Source organism: Vicugna pacos, unplaced genomic scaffold, assembly GCF_048564905.1.
Source record: "Vicugna pacos unplaced genomic scaffold, VicPac4 scaffold_20, whole genome shotgun sequence".
Lineage (NCBI taxonomy): Eukaryota > Metazoa > Chordata > Mammalia > Artiodactyla > Camelidae > Vicugna > Vicugna pacos.
The window spans coordinates 90,470,828-90,486,830 of record NW_027328741.1 but is presented as its reverse complement, the minus strand read 5'-3'; the positions used below and the strand labels follow the sequence as shown (position 1 = coordinate 90,486,830).

The 16,003-nt window shown below is 45.3% G+C and overlaps 2 long non-coding RNA genes across 2 annotated transcripts; both read right to left on the bottom strand.

Moving 5' to 3' along the window:
* Positions 1-5,706: 5,706 nt before the first annotated feature.
* LOC140693759 (uncharacterized) lies at positions 5,707-10,601 on the bottom strand. Its single transcript, XR_012069457.1, has 3 exons — positions 10,441-10,601; positions 5,997-6,067; positions 5,707-5,788 (listed from the first exon to the last, which is right to left on the bottom strand). It is a non-coding gene; the product is annotated as an uncharacterized lncRNA (long non-coding RNA).
* Positions 10,602-10,990: 389 nt separating this feature from the next.
* Positions 10,991-15,920, bottom strand: LOC140693749 (uncharacterized). The gene is made up of 3 exons (XR_012069447.1): positions 15,739-15,920; positions 11,295-11,365; positions 10,991-11,086 (listed from the first exon to the last, which is right to left on the bottom strand). It is a non-coding gene; the product is annotated as an uncharacterized lncRNA (long non-coding RNA).
* Between the last annotated feature and the right edge of the window lie 83 nt (positions 15,921-16,003).

The following is a 16,003-nucleotide window of genomic DNA, read 5'->3' as shown; positions in this document are numbered from 1 at the left end:
CTGTGGGTGGATCAGTGTGATGGAGGGGCTGCCGCCCTCTGTGGAGCTTGGCTTAGGTGTTTGGTCCGGGAAGCTGTGTAAGTTCGAGATACTGCTGCTGCCCAAAGACCTGAGGTCACAGGTCAGTTTCCAGAACCTGAAAGGGCAGACAGTGGAAGATCTGCCTGTCATCAGCTTACTGGTCAGGCTCCGAGGTACTTTCAGACTTGCCCAGTCCTGGTGAAGTCGACTTTAGGGGAGACACGAAGAGAAGCTGGCCGAAAAGCTGGCTGCACGGATTGAGGAGAGATGCGAACACATGGATGAGAGATGTTCTGCTACAATGGAGAATACTGGCGTGGAGACAGCTGTAGAGGATACCAGGCTCAAAAGACATTCATGAGACATATTGAAACTCACTGATACAGGCAGAAACATACGGAGTGCCAACGTGGACTTGAGGAAGTTCCTCAATTCTCTTCTCCAATAACGGGTCCAAGGTCCCTGACGTCTGAAGGAGAAGAAATGGCAGAGATGATCAAAACGCTCCTGTTCTTGGAAGAGGTCGTGAGAATCCACACGTCCCAAGGGGCATTCCCAAGCCATTCAGACCAAAATTCAACAAGCCCAGGTAAGCCTTTTCCCAGGTTTGGGCCTAGCTAGTGAGCACTTGCCCTTCCCTCCCCTCCACTCAGGCATCCATTTTGAAGGATCAGTACCTGAGCTGCAATGAAGCCATTACGAGAAGAGCAAGCCCCTCCTAGAATCAGAGTTCCTCCAGCTTCACTCTCTGTGAACAACAGTGAACACCTTAAAGGTCAAATAGTCTCGGCTGAAATAGGTAAACTTGAATACTTAGCTCACACCTAGAAACGATGTCCTTCCGCTAGATTCAGCAAATGTTGTGTTTATGTCTTCCCTGGGGTGAAGGGAGTGTGGTAAGTGAGGGGAATCTTTGACTGAACATGAATCTGTATTAGGCTTCAGTTTTTCAAGACAGTGAAGGTAAATAGTACAAGTCAGAAAGTGAACTGAACTGTAAAAGTCGCCAATGACATTAAAGACACAGCTTATGTGGATCGTCTTTCACTTGAGTCAAGCCCCCGGGGGCACTATATCATGGGGGTGCAGACTTGGTTGCGTTAAATGGCTTTAAACTACAGGATCGGATGATTAAGCGTTCTCAACACTGATAGAAAAACACCTGGTTCTCAATAGACTAGCATAACTGCAGCAGGATTCTCCTAGCTAGAATGCCTCTAGGTGCTTTTGGATTCAAACCTAAATGTATATATTTGGTTTGTTTCCTCTTGTATTTTCCTAGAGAGGGATGTTACCCCGTGAAATGCCAACATTGGCCAGTAGGTGTCATTGGGATAAAGGGCACCACATGCACAAGTGTATCCAAGGTTGGGGGTTATTCCATGTTTCCAAAAGTTATTTCATGGTTCCTGTTGGTTTCGGAGGCTTCAACCTTAAAGAGCTGACATGACCCCTTGAACAGTTTGGACTGCTAGTTTGCATTCTATCTGTCTAGCTTTTCCGTAGAGCTGACACAATGTTACCAAAATTGACAAGTCTGGCTTCTAGGTCGATTTAGTGTGTTTCAAAAAATAACTCCATTTTCGTATAACTCCCAAAACATGTAAATGAGTTCTGTTAAACTTCTTAAAGACTGCAAATGGGATATCAACACAATGTCAAAATAGTTGTCTTCGGACAATCCCTCCCACCACGGCTGTATAGAAACAAAGAGCTAAGCAAATATCACATTTCTGTGAAATGTATCTGGGTAGTGTTGATTCATCGATGCCCAGTTGGCAGAGAAGAAGTGCAACCTGCACTCACTCGCTCCCATGTACAGAGCAATGGAAACATCCACTCACCCAGCCCTTAGCATAGGACACTGGCCGAAGAGAGGTCTGTTACTCCCAAAGACAGGATGAGGCCTCAGGACACCTGGAAGCAGGAGAATGCAAAGCAGGGAATGGAAACCAGTGCAGGTTCGGACCCCTGGTGATGGAGCAACAAGGGTGAAACTCTGTTTAACTTGGACGCACACTCTCAAGCGGACAGGAGACATGGGTTTGAAGGTGATGTGCTGAGATTTACAAGAGTGCACAGCAGATGCTTGGCTGAGAGAACTCAAAGAAACCAGCGCAAAATATCCCCACAGTTAATTCTGAGACCAAGATCCAAGCTGCCAAATTTGAGGTAGCAGAGGCAATGGTCAGTGAGGCATAGAGCTACGGATGATGGCACACGCGGAGTCTCAGGGATCTGGAGTGCGTTGTGGGATGTGGTGGGTCGAATCAAGAGAGCAAACCGAACTGTGTACCAATAATAAATCAACCACACTGGTCGCGCGGTTGCGATTACCGATATGTCCCATGGCCACACCCAGTACATCTGCAGGACCAGGGACCAATTGGGAATTTTGCCAATAGAGCACGTGTGGGGCTGAATCAGAGATATCGTGCATCTGGTCTGAGGGATCCAGGGGGCCTTGAATTTGAAATCAGAATGAAAAGCCTTAGGATATGCTACATTCATAACCTGGGCTGGGATTATGGTTTGGTTTGAGTCACAGGATGCGCAACAACTCTGTGGTTGCCTTCGTGCACCCGTGCCACAAGGATGAGAGGACAAGGGAGAGTGGTCCAAGTCCACAGCGTGAGAAGAGGAAGCATTCCCTTCAGCACTATCTCCCAAAGGCGGATGCTACATTTTGGATGGCACCGGCACGGTACGGCACCTAGGACAACAAGGAAGGTCTGCGGGATCATTCCAGCAGGCCCTGATATGTGACATCCATAGATATGCTTCCACTGGTGTTTCTGTAGACAGAGAAGCTCTGGAAAGAACTGATTTCATTGGGACATTCCCGTGGCAATAAAAAGCAGAAGAGCACTCTCAGTTTGCTGTTTTGGAAACACTCCAAAATGACATAGAGAAGAATGCAGAGCTGAGAACTTTTAGAAGCTTCATTTCCACAAGAGGAAGTGTCCTGTGCACTTTCAGAAGTGTGAGATAAGTATAATCAAAATGAAGTTATGCTAATCGAAGTAGTATGGGTTGTTCATCACAACTAATGCAACACCAGCAATTGGAGATATACCAAACAACACACACAGGTACAGGTTATGGCATCAATGTCTAGGAGAAATTGTCCTCACAGAAATCCCATGGAATTGCGTAGAGACAAGAGTCTAAAATTTTCAATTAACAAAGCCCTAGAAGTCTACAATAGATACCTGATATTACCTGACCAGTAGAGATGAAGAAGAACAGTAAAAGAAACAGGAAGTACCATTTTCAGTTCCAAAGATATTGAAGGCGCAAAAGATAAGCTTTCAAACAACTAGTCTGCAAAACGCTATCCAGAACAAGTGTTGAAAATGAAGGTCAGGAAAACACTGAAGAACACCAGTGTCTCAGAATCACAAAAGGCAGAATACCAGAAAAGGGGAAGAGAAAGTCTCAACACGAGCCAAAAATATCAGGAAACTCAATGGTTGTGATAATATCAGGGCTAAAATTCAGTCCTTAGCAGACTAGATAATGCAGAGGGACGCGTGAATGACTGTTGAAGACAGGGGAAGAGAAAAACCTCGGTCAGAAGCAGACATAGGAAAGCAAGTGCAAACAAATGAAAACATTGCAGTTGAACCCTGGGTTAAGACAGGGCATGAAAGAATAGAAATCATGAGTCCCAGATGGAAAAGCAAGAGATAAAGAAACAAAAAGTGTCTGAGAATTTATCTGTAGAAAAATCAGACTGAAACTTGCTGAAAGCCAAGAAAGAATCATCTATGCGAATTCAGGAATTACACAGCATCCGAAGGAGGTGGAATCCCAATAGACCTACCAGCAGCTGTATGATTCAAATCAACAAAGTTCACGAATATCCGAGTGATTTACAATGCACCTGGAGGAAACAACATAGTCACAAGGAAACCTCCAGAGGGGTTTCAGCTGATATCTCGGCAGCAATATTGCAGGACAGGGAGGAGTGCCAGGACACAGACCATATCCTGAATGGCCAAATGCTGCCACCTAGGGTAGCCTATGCCACATGAACACCATTTCAAATAACGGCAGAGCTAGAGAATTCTACAGACCGGCAAATCTTAAAAGAATTCAGCAGTTCAAAAGTTTTTCTAAAAGAAAGGTTGAGAAAACTCCCCTGAATAGAAAAGCAGCAAGATGGAATGGAAAGAAGAAACCATTATTGGAAATGCAAGAAGAGCATGTGTGGCAGAGAAGAAAGAAGAAGAACTTAAGGAGGACATCAAAACCCTAAAGATGGGAGAGGGAAGCAGGAAATCATAGGTGATTGGAAGCACTCTCTTAAGTGAATCAGCTTATTTGACTCTGTTTGAAGCGAAAGGAGAGATGCATGGCCTGACGTGTTTGCAAAACAAGCGAGAAGAAGACCAACAAAGAATCAAACCAACAAACAAGCACCAAAATGGTATGGTTGGCTGACACATACAAAGGGAACCATGATTATTCAAAAGAAAATACTCAAGGTGAGGTCAAGGGTCATTCAGAACGCATCGACCCAGTATCGTGGCTTGCATGTACTCAGCACACTTGTATTCGGAAATCAGAAGCGTGCATTCATATTCGTAAATTTTGATTCATAAGAGCATATCGTGACCTAACACTAATGCCGATTTGGAATCAAATGGTTTCCTAGTCCGTGATGTAGACTTGTATGTCTTCCAACAGGATGAAGGAATGCCATATTCTAGGCTACGTAGAGAAGAAATGTAAGAAGCCTATAACAAAGGCAAGTAGCTCTGCCAAAGTGTACTAAGTGCAAAAGAGACCGACAGCAAAGTGCACATTGGGGTTGGTTTCATTTCTTGGAATTTCAGCCCCCATGAATCCAATGGATCCATGTCCTGAGAGTGTGGGTGTTTCAGCAGAAATCAGGCGACGCATATGTATTCCGGGTGTACGGATATTATAGGAACATAAGTCTCCTTTAGTGGGTCCCTGTGTACTGTGAACTGTTAGAAAGTTTAAAGACGTGTGAAACCATCAACTGAAAAGGGACACCCTTCCCTCCATTGGTACGGTGCATAGAGCTCTGAACAAAAGGAAAGAGGGAAGAAGAAAGGCCCATGGGACGCTAGTGGGTAGAATCACATTTACCTTAGGAACCTCTCGTCGGATGCAGCCCCTCCCCCAACACTGACAAGATGCAGCAGCCATTGGGGATGGCAGTTAGCGGTTGGATTCCAGGTGGAATGTTGGTGTTTACCGCGAGGCTTGTTGTGGCTGTTGGATCCTAGGTAACCGGGCAGAGTTCTGTGGGTGGATCAGTGTGATGGAGGGGCTGCCGCCCTCTGTGGAGCTTGGCTTAGGTGTTTGGTCCGGGAAGCTGTGTAAGTTCGAGATACTGCTGCTGCCCAAAGACCTGAGGTCACAGGTCAGTTTCCAGAACCTGAAAGGGCAGACAGTGGAAGATCTGCCTGTCATCAGCTTACTGGTCAGGCTCCGAGGTACTTTCAGACTTGCCCAGTCCTGGTGAAGTCGACTTTAGGGGAGACACGAAGAGAAGCTGGCCGAAAAGCTGGCTGCACGGATTGAGGAGAGATGCGAACACATGGATGAGAGATGTTCTGCTACAATGGAGAATACTGGCGTGGAGACAGCTGTAGAGGATACCAGGCTCAAAAGACATTCATGAGACATATTGAAACTCACTGATACAGGCAGAAACATACGGAGTGCCAACGTGGACTTGAGGAAGTTCCTCAATTCTCTTCTCCAATAACGGGTCCAAGGTCCCTGACGTCTGAAGGAGAAGAAATGGCAGAGATGATCAAAACGCTCCTGTTCTTGGAAGAGGTCGTGAGAATCCACACGTCCCAAGGGGCATTCCCAAGCCATTCAGACCAAAATTCAACAAGCCCAGGTAAGCCTTTTCCCAGGTTTGGGCCTAGCTAGTGAGCACTTGCCCTTCCCTCCCCTCCACTCAGGCATCCATTTTGAAGGATCAGTACCTGAGCTGCAATGAAGCCATTACGAGAAGAGCAAGCCCCTCCTAGAATCAGAGTTCCTCCAGCTTCACTCTCTGTGAACAACAGTGAACACCTTAAAGGTCAAATAGTCTCGGCTGAAATAGGTAAACTTGAATACTTAGCTCACACCTAGAAACGATGTCCTTCCGCTAGATTCAGCAAATGTTGTGTTTATGTCTTCCCTGGGGTGAAGGGAGTGTGGTAAGTGAGGGGAATCTTTGACTGAACATGAATCTGTATTAGGCTTCAGTTTTTCAAGACAGTGAAGGTAAATAGTACAAGTCAGAAAGTGAACTGAACTGTAAAAGTCGCCAATGACATTAAAGACACAGCTTATGTGGATCGTCTTTCACTTGAGTCAAGCCCCCGGGGGCACTATATCATGGGGGTGCAGACTTGGTTGCGTTAAATGGCTTTAAACTACAGGATCGGATGATTAAGCGTTCTCAACACTGATAGAAAAACACCTGGTTCTCAATAGACTAGCATAACTGCAGCAGGATTCTCCTAGCTAGAATGCCTCTAGGTGCTTTTGGATTCAAACCTAAATGTATATATTTGGTTTGTTTCCTCTTGTATTTTCCTAGAGAGGGATGTTACCCCGTGAAATGCCAACATTGGCCAGTAGGTGTCATTGGGATAAAGGGCACCACATGCACAAGTGTATCCAAGGTTGGGGGTTATTCCATGTTTCCAAAAGTTATTTCATGGTTCCTGTTGGTTTCGGAGGCTTCAACCTTAAAGAGCTGACATGACCCCTTGAACAGTTTGGACTGCTAGTTTGCATTCTATCTGTCTAGCTTTTCCGTAGAGCTGACACAATGTTACCAAAATTGACAAGTCTGGCTTCTAGGTCGATTTAGTGTGTTTCAAAAAATAACTCCATTTTCGTATAACTCCCAAAACATGTAAATGAGTTCTGTTAAACTTCTTAAAGACTGCAAATGGGATATCAACACAATGTCAAAATAGTTGTCTTCGGACAATCCCTCCCACCACGGCTGTATAGAAACAAAGAGCTAAGCAAATATCACATTTCTGTGAAATGTATCTGGGTAGTGTTGATTCATCGATGCCCAGTTGGCAGAGAAGAAGTGCAACCTGCACTCACTCGCTCCCATGTACAGAGCAATGGAAACATCCACTCACCCAGCCCTTAGCATAGGACACTGGCCGAAGAGAGGTCTGTTACTCCCAAAGACAGGATGAGGCCTCAGGACACCTGGAAGCAGGAGAATGCAAAGCAGGGAATGGAAACCAGTGCAGGTTCGGACCCCTGGTGATGGAGCAACAAGGGTGAAACTCTGTTTAACTTGGACGCACACTCTCAAGCGGACAGGAGACATGGGTTTGAAGGTGATGTGCTGAGATTTACAAGAGTGCACAGCAGATGCTTGGCTGAGAGAACTCAAAGAAACCAGCGCAAAATATCCCCACAGTTAATTCTGAGACCAAGATCCAAGCTGCCAAATTTGAGGTAGCAGAGGCAATGGTCAGTGAGGCATAGAGCTACGGATGATGGCACACGCGGAGTCTCAGGGATCTGGAGTGCGTTGTGGGATGTGGTGGGTCGAATCAAGAGAGCAAACCGAACTGTGTACCAATAATAAATCAACCACACTGGTCGCGCGGTTGCGATTACCGATATGTCCCATGGCCACACCCAGTACATCTGCAGGACCAGGGACCAATTGGGAATTTTGCCAATAGAGCACGTGTGGGGCTGAATCAGAGATATCGTGCATCTGGTCTGAGGGATCCAGGGGGCCTTGAATTTGAAATCAGAATGAAAAGCCTTAGGATATGCTACATTCATAACCTGGGCTGGGATTATGGTTTGGTTTGAGTCACAGGATGCGCAACAACTCTGTGGTTGCCTTCGTGCACCCGTGCCACAAGGATGAGAGGACAAGGGAGAGTGGTCCAAGTCCACAGCGTGAGAAGAGGAAGCATTCCCTTCAGCACTATCTCCCAAAGGCGGATGCTACATTTTGGATGGCACCGGCACGGTACGGCACCTAGGACAACAAGGAAGGTCTGCGGGATCATTCCAGCAGGCCCTGATATGTGACATCCATAGATATGCTTCCACTGGTGTTTCTGTAGACAGAGAAGCTCTGGAAAGAACTGATTTCATTGGGACATTCCCGTGGCAATAAAAAGCAGAAGAGCACTCTCAGTTTGCTGTTTTGGAAACACTCCAAAATGACATAGAGAAGAATGCAGAGCTGAGAACTTTTAGAAGCTTCATTTCCACAAGAGGAAGTGTCCTGTGCACTTTCAGAAGTGTGAGATAAGTATAATCAAAATGAAGTTATGCTAATCGAAGTAGTATGGGTTGTTCATCACAACTAATGCAACACCAGCAATTGGAGATATACCAAACAACACACACAGGTACAGGTTATGGCATCAATGTCTAGGAGAAATTGTCCTCACAGAAATCCCATGGAATTGCGTAGAGACAAGAGTCTAAAATTTTCAATTAACAAAGCCCTAGAAGTCTACAATAGATACCTGATATTACCTGACCAGTAGAGATGAAGAAGAACAGTAAAAGAAACAGGAAGTACCATTTTCAGTTCCAAAGATATTGAAGGCGCAAAAGATAAGCTTTCAAACAACTAGTCTGCAAAACGCTATCCAGAACAAGTGTTGAAAATGAAGGTCAGGAAAACACTGAAGAACACCAGTGTCTCAGAATCACAAAAGGCAGAATACCAGAAAAGGGGAAGAGAAAGTCTCAACACGAGCCAAAAATATCAGGAAACTCAATGGTTGTGATAATATCAGGGCTAAAATTCAGTCCTTAGCAGACTAGATAATGCAGAGGGACGCGTGAATGACTGTTGAAGACAGGGGAAGAGAAAAACCTCGGTCAGAAGCAGACATAGGAAAGCAAGTGCAAACAAATGAAAACATTGCAGTTGAACCCTGGGTTAAGACAGGGCATGAAAGAATAGAAATCATGAGCCCCAGATGGAAAAGCAAGAGATAAAGAAACAAAAAGTGTCTGAGAATTTATCTGTAGAAAAATCAGACTGAAACTTGCTGAAAGCCAAGAAAGAATCATCTATGCGAATTCAGGAATTACACAGCATCCGAAGGAGGTGGAATCCCAATAGACCTACCAGCAGCTGTATGATTCAAATCAACAAAGTTCACGAATATCCGAGTGATTTACAATGCACCTGGAGGAAACAACATAGTCACAAGGAAACCTCCAGAGGGGTTTCAGCTGATATCTCGGCAGCAATATTGCAGGACAGGGAGGAGTGCCAGGACACAGACCATATCCTGAATGGCCAAATGCTGCCACCTAGGGTAGCCTATGCCACATGAACACCATTTCAAATAACGGCAGAGCTAGAGAATTCTACAGACCGGCAAATCTTAAAAGAATTCAGCAGTTCAAAAGTTTTTCTAAAAGAAAGGTCGAGAAAACTCCCCTGAATAGAAAAGCAGCAAGATGGAATGGAAAGAAGAAACCATTATTGGAAATGCAAGAAGAGCATGTGTGGCAGAGAAGAAAGAAGAAGAACTTAAGGAGGACATCAAAACCCTAAAGATGGGAGAGGGAAGCAGGAAATCATAGGTGATTGGAAGCACTCTCTTAAGTGAATCAGCTTATTTGACTCTGTTTGAAGCGAAAGGAGAGATGCATGGCCTGACGTGTTTGCAAAACAAGCGAGAAGAAGACCAACAAAGAATCAAACCAACAAACAAGCACCAAAATGGTATGGTTGGCTGACACATACAAAGGGAACCATGATTATTCAAAAGAAAATACTCAAGGTGAGGTCAAGGGTCATTCAGAACGCATCGACCCAGTATCGTGGCTTGCATGTACTCAGCACACTTGTATTCGGAAATCAGAAGCGTGCATTCATATTCGTAAATTTTGATTCATAAGAGCATATCGTGACCTAACACTAATGCCGATTTGGAATCAAATGGTTTCCTAGTCCGTGATGTAGACTTGTATGTCTTCCAACAGGATGAAGGAATGCCATATTCTAGGCTACGTAGAGAAGAAATGTAAGAAGCCTATAACAAAGGCAAGTAGCTCTGCCAAAGTGTACTAAGTGCAAAAGAGACCGACAGCAAAGTGCACATTGGGGTTGGTTTCATTTCTTGGAATTTCAGCCCCCATGAATCCAATGGATCCATGTCCTGAGAGTGTGGGTGTTTCAGCAGAAATCAGGCGACGCATATGTATTCCGGGTGTACGGATATTATAGGAACATAAGTCTCCTTTAGTGGGTCCCTGTGTACTGTGAACTGTTAGAAAGTTTAAAGACGTGTGAAACCATCAACTGAAAAGGGACACCCTTCCCTCCATTGGTACGGTGCATAGAGCTCTGAACAAAAGGAAAGAGGGAAGAAGAAAGGCCCATGGGACGCTAGTGGGTAGAATCACATTTACCTTAGGAACCTCTCGTCGGATGCAGCCCCTCCCCCAACACTGACAAGATGCAGCAGCCATTGGGGATGGCAGTTAGCGGTTGGATTCCAGGTGGAATGTTGGTGTTTACCGCGAGGCTTGTTGTGGCTGTTGGATCCTAGGTAACCGGGCAGAGTTCTGTGGGTGGATCAGTGTGATGGAGGGGCTGCCGCCCTCTGTGGAGCTTGGCTTAGGTGTTTGGTCCGGGAAGCTGTGTAAGTTCGAGATACTGCTGCTGCCCAAAGACCTGAGGTCACAGGTCAGTTTCCAGAACCTGAAAGGGCAGACAGTGGAAGATCTGCCTGTCATCAGCTTACTGGTCAGGCTCCGAGGTACTTTCAGACTTGCCCAGTCCTGGTGAAGTCGACTTTAGGGGAGACACGAAGAGAAGCTGGCCGAAAAGCTGGCTGCACGGATTGAGGAGAGATGCGAACACATGGATGAGAGATGTTCTGCTACAATGGAGAATACTGGCGTGGAGACAGCTGTAGAGGATACCAGGCTCAAAAGACATTCATGAGACATATTGAAACTCACTGATACAGGCAGAAACATACGGAGTGCCAACGTGGACTTGAGGAAGTTCCTCAATTCTCTTCTCCAATAACGGGTCCAAGGTCCCTGACGTCTGAAGGAGAAGAAATGGCAGAGATGATCAAAACGCTCCTGTTCTTGGAAGAGGTCGTGAGAATCCACACGTCCCAAGGGGCATTCCCAAGCCATTCAGACCAAAATTCAACAAGCCCAGGTAAGCCTTTTCCCAGGTTTGGGCCTAGCTAGTGAGCACTTGCCCTTCCCTCCCCTCCACTCAGGCATCCATTTTGAAGGATCAGTACCTGAGCTGCAATGAAGCCATTACGAGAAGAGCAAGCCCCTCCTAGAATCAGAGTTCCTCCAGCTTCACTCTCTGTGAACAACAGTGAACACCTTAAAGGTCAAATAGTCTCGGCTGAAATAGGTAAACTTGAATACTTAGCTCACACCTAGAAACGATGTCCTTCCGCTAGATTCAGCAAATGTTGTGTTTATGTCTTCCCTGGGGTGAAGGGAGTGTGGTAAGTGAGGGGAATCTTTGACTGAACATGAATCTGTATTAGGCTTCAGTTTTTCAAGACAGTGAAGGTAAATAGTACAAGTCAGAAAGTGAACTGAACTGTAAAAGTCGCCAATGACATTAAAGACACAGCTTATGTGGATCGTCTTTCACTTGAGTCAAGCCCCCGGGGGCACTATATCATGGGGGTGCAGACTTGGTTGCGTTAAATGGCTTTAAACTACAGGATCGGATGATTAAGCGTTCTCAACACTGATAGAAAAACACCTGGTTCTCAATAGACTAGCATAACTGCAGCAGGATTCTCCTAGCTAGAATGCCTCTAGGTGCTTTTGGATTCAAACCTAAATGTATATATTTGGTTTGTTTCCTCTTGTATTTTCCTAGAGAGGGATGTTACCCCGTGAAATGCCAACATTGGCCAGTAGGTGTCATTGGGATAAAGGGCACCACATGCACAAGTGTATCCAAGGTTGGGGGTTATTCCATGTTTCCAAAAGTTATTTCATGGTTCCTGTTGGTTTCGGAGGCTTCAACCTTAAAGAGCTGACATGACCCCTTGAACAGTTTGGACTGCTAGTTTGCATTCTATCTGTCTAGCTTTTCCGTAGAGCTGACACAATGTTACCAAAATTGACAAGTCTGGCTTCTAGGTCGATTTAGTGTGTTTCAAAAAATAACTCCATTTTCGTATAACTCCCAAAACATGTAAATGAGTTCTGTTAAACTTCTTAAAGACTGCAAATGGGATATCAACACAATGTCAAAATAGTTGTCTTCGGACAATCCCTCCCACCACGGCTGTATAGAAACAAAGAGCTAAGCAAATATCACATTTCTGTGAAATGTATCTGGGTAGTGTTGATTCATCGATGCCCAGTTGGCAGAGAAGAAGTGCAACCTGCACTCACTCGCTCCCATGTACAGAGCAATGGAAACATCCACTCACCCAGCCCTTAGCATAGGACACTGGCCGAAGAGAGGTCTGTTACTCCCAAAGACAGGATGAGGCCTCAGGACACCTGGAAGCAGGAGAATGCAAAGCAGGGAATGGAAACCAGTGCAGGTTCGGACCCCTGGTGATGGAGCAACAAGGGTGAAACTCTGTTTAACTTGGACGCACACTCTCAAGCGGACAGGAGACATGGGTTTGAAGGTGATGTGCTGAGATTTACAAGAGTGCACAGCAGATGCTTGGCTGAGAGAACTCAAAGAAACCAGCGCAAAATATCCCCACAGTTAATTCTGAGACCAAGATCCAAGCTGCCAAATTTGAGGTAGCAGAGGCAATGGTCAGTGAGGCATAGAGCTACGGATGATGGCACACGCGGAGTCTCAGGGATCTGGAGTGCGTTGTGGGATGTGGTGGGTCGAATCAAGAGAGCAAACCGAACTGTGTACCAATAATAAATCAACCACACTGGTCGCGCGGTTGCGATTACCGATATGTCCCATGGCCACACCCAGTACATCTGCAGGACCAGGGACCAATTGGGAATTTTGCCAATAGAGCACGTGTGGGGCTGAATCAGAGATATCGTGCATCTGGTCTGAGGGATCCAGGGGGCCTTGAATTTGAAATCAGAATGAAAAGCCTTAGGATATGCTACATTCATAACCTGGGCTGGGATTATGGTTTGGTTTGAGTCACAGGATGCGCAACAACTCTGTGGTTGCCTTCGTGCACCCGTGCCACAAGGATGAGAGGACAAGGGAGAGTGGTCCAAGTCCACAGCGTGAGAAGAGGAAGCATTCCCTTCAGCACTATCTCCCAAAGGCGGATGCTACATTTTGGATGGCACCGGCACGGTACGGCACCTAGGACAACAAGGAAGGTCTGCGGGATCATTCCAGCAGGCCCTGATATGTGACATCCATAGATATGCTTCCACTGGTGTTTCTGTAGACAGAGAAGCTCTGGAAAGAACTGATTTCATTGGGACATTCCCGTGGCAATAAAAAGCAGAAGAGCACTCTCAGTTTGCTGTTTTGGAAACACTCCAAAATGACATAGAGAAGAATGCAGAGCTGAGAACTTTTAGAAGCTTCATTTCCACAAGAGGAAGTGTCCTGTGCACTTTCAGAAGTGTGAGATAAGTATAATCAAAATGAAGTTATGCTAATCGAAGTAGTATGGGTTGTTCATCACAACTAATGCAACACCAGCAATTGGAGATATACCAAACAACACACACAGGTACAGGTTATGGCATCAATGTCTAGGAGAAATTGTCCTCACAGAAATCCCATGGAATTGCGTAGAGACAAGAGTCTAAAATTTTCAATTAACAAAGCCCTAGAAGTCTACAATAGATACCTGATATTACCTGACCAGTAGAGATGAAGAAGAACAGTAAAAGAAACAGGAAGTACCATTTTCAGTTCCAAAGATATTGAAGGCGCAAAAGATAAGCTTTCAAACAACTAGTCTGCAAAACGCTATCCAGAACAAGTGTTGAAAATGAAGGTCAGGAAAACACTGAAGAACACCAGTGTCTCAGAATCACAAAAGGCAGAATACCAGAAAAGGGGAAGAGAAAGTCTCAACACGAGCCAAAAATATCAGGAAACTCAATGGTTGTCATAATATCAGGGCTAAAATTCAGTCCTTAGCAGACTAGATAATGCAGAGGGACGCGTGAATGACTGTTGAAGACAGGGGAAGAGAAAAACCTCGTTCAGAAGCAGACATAGGAAAGCAAGTGCAAACAAATGAAAACATTGCAGTTGAACCCTGGGTTAAGACAGGGCATGAAAGAATAGAAATCATGAGTCCCAGATGGAAAAGCAAGAGATAAAGAAACAAAAAGTGTCTGAGAATTTATCTGTAGAAAAATCAGACTGAAACTTGCTGAAAGCCAAGAAAGAATCATCTATGCGAATTCAGGAATTACACAGCATCCGAAGGAGGTGGAATCCCAATAGACCTACCAGCAGCTGTATGATTCAAATCAACAAAGTTCACGAATATCCGAGTGATTTACAATGCACCTGGAGGAAACAACATAGTCACAAGGAAACCTCCAGAGGGGTTTCAGCTGATATCTCGGCAGCAATATTGCAGGACAGGGAGGAGTGCCAGGACACAGACCATATCCTGAATGGCCAAATGCTGCCACCTAGGGTAGCCTATGCCACATGAACACCATTTCAAATAACGGCAGAGCTAGAGAATTCTACAGACCGGCAAATCTTAAAAGAATTCAGCAGTTCAAAAGTTTTTCTAAAAGAAAGGTCGAGAAAACTCCCCTGAATAGAAAAGCAGCAAGATGGAATGGAAAGAAGAAACCATTATTGGAAATGCAAGAAGAGCATGTGTGGCAGAGAAGAAAGAAGAAGAACTTAAGGAGGACATCAAAACCCTAAAGATGGGAGAGGGAAGCAGGAAATCATAGGTGATTGGAAGCACTCTCTTAAGTGAATCAGCTTATTTGACTCTGTTTGAAGCGAAAGGAGAGATGCATGGCCTGACGTGTTTGCAAAACAAGCGAGAAGAAGACCAACAAAGAATCAAACCAACAAACAAGCACCAAAATGGTATGGTTGGCTGACACATACAAAGGGAACCATGATCATTCAAAAGAAAATACTCAAGGTGAGGTCAAGGGTCATTCAGAACGCATCGACCCAGTATCGTGGCTTGCATGTACTCAGCACACTTGTATTCGGAAATCAGAAGCGTGCATTCATATTCGTAAATTTTGATTCATAAGAGCATATCGTGACCTAACACTAATGCCGATTTGGAATCAAATGGTTTCCTAGTCCGTGATGTAGACTTGTATGTCTTCCAACAGGATGAAGGAATGCCATATTCTAGGCTACGTAGAGAAGAAATGTAAGAAGCCTATAACAAAGGCAAGTAGCTCTGCCAAAGTGTACTAAGTGCAAAAGAGACCGACAGCAAAGTGCACATTGGGGTTGGTTTCATTTCTTGGAATTTCAGCCCCCATGAATCCAATGGATCCATGTCCTGAGAGTGTGGGTGTTTCAGCAGAAATCAGGCGACGCATATGTATTCCGGGTGTACGGATATTATAGGAACATAAGTCTCCTTTAGTGGGTCCCTGTGTACTGTGAACTGTTAGAAAGTTTAAAGACGTGTGAAACCATCAACTGAAAAGGGACACCCTTCCCTCCATTGGTACGGTGCATAGAGCTCTGAACAAAAGGAAAGAGGGAAGAAGAAAGGCCCATGGGACGCTAGTGGGTAGAATCACATTTACCTTAGGAACCTCTCGTCGGATGCAGCCCCTCCCCCAACACTGACAAGATGCAGCAGCCATTGGGGATGGCAGTTAGCGGTTGGATTCCAGGTGGAATGTTGGTGTTTACCGCGAGGCTTGTTGTGGCTGTTGGATCCTAGGTAACCGGGCAGAGTTCTGTGGGTGGATCAGTGTGATGGAGGGGCTGCCGCCCTCTGTGGAGCTTGGCTTAGGTGTTTGGTCCGGGAAGCTGTGTAAGTTCGAGATACTGCTGCTGCCCAAAGAC